Below are 4,684 nucleotides of genomic sequence, written 5' to 3'. Positions count from 1 at the left end.
GGCCCCCGGGTCCCGCCCCCCCCCCCGCTCCCCGGGCACGGAGGGAAAACGTAACATTTTAAATGCTTGATTAATATCAAAGATTATATTAATGTACTCTTAATGTATGCAATAAATACTTTTTTTCTTGCTTTCTATTAAAAAGCCAAACAGTCGAAAAGTAATACATTCGATCCCAGAAGAAAGGTTTGATAGTTACTGATGAAGTTCGGTGAACCTTTGTTTGGCTATCATTTGAAAGTTTGTTCAGCTTATCATTTCTTCTACTTTCCAAGAAAAATAAATAAGGCTAACATAATGATTTGGTACATCTGCCCGCTCACTGGCACTTTGTTAATTCCAATCACATTCAACGAGATGGAGAAGTCAAAATTGTATATTCCTAAAGGCTTCATGGAGACTGCTCAACAGATAGCAGGTGGAAAACCAAACTATTATGTCCTTGGCTTCCTGGCCTTAACACCACCCATGAACCTGAGATATGCCAGAAGCTGGGAAGCATTAGTGGAGCAAAGTGGCAGTAAACTGGGCCATGGGAACATTTAAGGCAGTGGGACAGAAGAGTGCAGCACACTGTGCCAGTTCTGCTGCTCAGGGCTTATATAGGCTGGTGTAGAAAACCATTTTAAGGTTTCAGCAAGTACCAATTTTGCTCCTTTGAAGACTAATTCAAAATGGCATGACTTGGCACATGTTCCAAACACAAAGACCTTTGTATAGGCAGAGCATCACTGAAGCACACAATGCATACTTACTTTGTGAACTCAGGTTTTTACTTCAAAGAAAAAATGCTAAGTTCCTAGAACATAAAAGTAATGTCACCTGGGCTTGAGAAAAATGGTCTTCAGAACAATTTTACTATCACTTCCATTTAGAAGTACTTATCAATTCTTTTAATACTCTTTGACCTCCTGAGATGTGTATTTATACCTTACTTGTAATCAGCAATAGACTAAGAGACAAAAGCCATTGCAGATCTACAGGTGGATTCAGAGAATTAAAAGCTCAGTTCGGAGTGTTACTGCAAGGGTTTGAGAGCTAATCACAGCTGTGATAAGAACAATTACAGGACCTTTTAGTTCTGGGGGTGAACAAAACAAGTCTATGGCAATGAAATGTGAACTATATTGTTGTTATTGTTGTTGTTATCCATATATTAGTGACCAAGCCCCATAGCTCTGCATTACTTAATCAAAATTAGGGTATGACCACAGCCATATTCCCTAGCATCTGCAGAGATCAGGCACACTGGTAAGTCCAAACTAGATCAAAAGAGGAGAGAGAAGTTTGCAAGAAGAAAAGAAAATATAGATAATTAAATTCTCAGAAGTGTAAGTCAAGGGAAGAAAATATGACTTAAAAACCAAGTAGAAGTTTAATTTTTTTGTAATAGCAGAAGAGTTTTAGGCCCAGTTCTTGCAGCCTCCACAAGTTAGGCACAGTGATTCTCCTCTTCTATTGCAATTCACATGCAAAGGACAGAAGGTGCTGTAAGCCCAGAAACATTAAAAACCATAACCAACCAATAACATGGTGAAAAGACTTGGGCTCCATTAGGGAATGAAAAGTAGGGCTTGTACTGGCAGCAGGCATGCACTCACCAGCATATGTATTCTTTCTTCAAAGTCAAATAGGTGTAGAGGCAGGTTTGAGTTGTGTTGGGAGCTGCACAGTTGATCCCTCTATGTTTTTAGTCTTTTTCTATGGAGCGTGCTCCTCTGCTGCCCCACGGGCAGAGCTGAAATCTGCTACTGGCCACAGAGGCGTGGATTTACTGCAGGGGAGAAGCAGGATGGTATAAAAGGGTCGTGTAATAAGCAAGGGGAAATAACTCTCACTAACTCTGAGCCTTGGGGATGTGTAATATGAAGAAGATGTGAATTCCCCCTTGGAGAAAATAAAGGAATGGTATGCTTTTAAAATACACAGAGTGCTAGCCTCAGCTTTTAGTGTGGAATAAAAACAGAGGCATAGTTCACATTTGTTAAGTATTAGATCTGTTTAATATATCACTGGTTCACTAGAGCAACCAGTAAGTACATTTATTTGGTAATGGACTATGATCTGTTGCTACTACGTTCCTAATGGTTTGTGAAGTATAATGACCTAAAAAGATAGCTTTAATTAATAACTTTTTTTGCTGTTCTGTTCTAAATAATGATTTGCAGTTCTAAATAATGGTTTGCACACTGTGTTATAACTAGTGGTTGTATTGAAATTATGTTAAAATTAAAACTATAATTTTAATTATTGTTCATAGTTTGTGCTGTTAATTTGGGTGATCTTTCAAAGTGCAGATGGACTGATGGAAATACTACCAATATTGTCAAAATCCTGATTCTTAAGAGGCAATCTGAAGGAATAAGAAAGTAAACAGTAGTAAAGTAGATACTACTAAAGCACAATTCAGCAAAACTAGATAGAAGTTCAGTAGTAAAGATACCTGTTAAGAAGATGATTTTCCTGTTGAAAATGCATTTTAAACCCAAACTACAACATATGGCACAACAAAGAAAGGCACAGGGTGTGATCCTTGGCTTGTCCTGTGCAGGGCCAGGATCTGGACTTTCATGATTCTTGTGGATCCCTTCCAATTCACATAGTCTACAGTTCTATATGCATTATTTGTAACATATGTATTATTTGTAATGAGGTTCTTCCATTAGTTTTATTTTCAAATTGTATTTTGACTAGATGCATTAGTTCCCTGAGGAGCAGTTAAATACAGCTTGACTGTGACAGTCAGGCTACTTGAATGGTTTCTGCATGACAGCAGGAAATCCCAAAGACCTGGTCAGTCCAGAATTCAGTACTAGAAAATTACTTTTTTAAAGATTACAGTGGGAGAATTACATTTTCAATTCAGAAAAACACCAATCAGTGCTTGATCAGATGAGCAGTTCAACTGGCAGAGCAAGGGTAAGGTACAAACTAACAGCAATTATAAAAGGTACACACTAACAGCAATTATAACAGGCAGACTGTGGCCAGTAACCCCTGAACCCAAATTAGTAGATCCTGGAATAGTTTGTCTGAGTCCTATTTGCAAAGTTACTACTGGAAAAAGACAGATACACCATATATTGAAAGGCAAAGAAATTAATATTTAAGAATATAGCTCCATGGTTTCTTTAATCTGTCCTAAATTTTCAGTGAATTCACTGGATAAGGTACTTGATGTCTTGAAGAGTGACTGAAGGAAAACCTCATCAGATTAGCAGTTTGCTTTAGCTGCACAAGTATGTAACTTGATGCCAGTCAGTGGACTGATGTGGGGCATTTAGTGACAGTCATGGTGTAATCCAACTTAAAATGATCAGGAATTTAAAGCATACAATGCTACTTGGACTAGAGCAGATATTTTTTTGGCAATTTCACTTTATAGGTTGCCCTCTGGATTTAGCCAATAAAGACAATTACATCATCTTACACCATTACAGGCTTTCTTACTGTAGCATCATCTTGTTAGATGATGTCTTATGATCACAACCCATGAGTAAGGCCCTGTGTTGCCATGAAGGATCCTGAGATTTTGAGGGCTTGTGTAAAATCTTAATGTATTAAGATGTATTTATACTTCATAGCACCAGGAAAAAAACAAAAAAAAAACAAAAAAAAAACAAACAAAAAAAAAAAAAAAAAAAAAAAAAAAAAAAAAAAAAAAAAAAAAAAAAAAAAAAAAAAAAAAAACAACAAAAAACAACAAAACCCTGTCGACTGACACTGCTTTTAAAAACTGAAGTTTATGATTTGTGGCAAGTAATGAAGCTGAAAACTTTTCCCACACTAAGTCTGTTATTTTGTACACTACTTGTACTCCAGAAAATTCAGGTATAAAGATTCTCACGTCCAAAGGTCACAAGTCTCAAGTTTCTGTGTGAAAGTGGTTCATGCATGGAATGTGAACAGGTTAATGCAAGAAGTGATAATGTCTTAATAATTCTTTATGTTATCTTTATTTCTCTTGTTGGGAGCCAGAGTAGAAAGACCTTTCACTTGTTTTCTGCACTTATCTCTTCAGAAAGGACTTTGAGGCTGAAAGGTGAGCAGCAGAACACCCTGACATTGCATAATGTGCACAATCCCTGACCATAAAAAGGGTGTTCTGACTGTATATTGTCTTTGCAGCTTTCTTATGCTATTGGCAAAAGGCAGTAGGGGTTACAGTTGGCCTCATAAAGTGTTTTCCCTCTCAAAAACACTGTAGGCATGTTCAGAGATCCCTTCTCTATTCTGTTTTCCATTTAGGCATAGGAAACTTTTTCCAGAGTATAATGATTTGCCGTGGGCAAATCAACTGACGCTTGTCAGTTTCCAAAACACCCAGAGAAAGTCGTAGAGATGGCAGGGAGAATCATCTTTCTATAAGACATTAGGGATTTTAATTTTTTTTTTTAATTTAGGCCGTGGCATACAGGAAGCTTTAACAACTTTAACGACTTCCTTTTATTTTTTAATTGAGCCTTTCCTTTTCAAGAGCACATTTCTTAGCTCATTGTATGAAAAGGTGGCGTTTTGCACTGCGCCTGGATTGGAAATGAACCACGCGTTCAGGCGTTTGACGGACTTTTCCTGCCGTTTACTTGGCAGGAGCCAGGGGCTGCACTCCGACTCCCCGAGTGCCGAGGCCCAGCCCGCCCCTCACGGCAGCACCGCCCGCCCGGGGCAGGGCCCCGGCAGCGCC

Source organism: Onychostruthus taczanowskii, unplaced genomic scaffold (genome assembly GCF_017590055.1).
Source record: "Onychostruthus taczanowskii isolate IOZ18803 unplaced genomic scaffold, ASM1759005v1 scaffold50, whole genome shotgun sequence".
In the NCBI taxonomy this organism is placed as follows: domain Eukaryota; kingdom Metazoa; phylum Chordata; class Aves; order Passeriformes; family Passeridae; genus Onychostruthus; species Onychostruthus taczanowskii.
The sequence above is the reverse complement of the archived record's forward strand: the minus strand, read 5'-3'. Positions refer to the sequence as shown.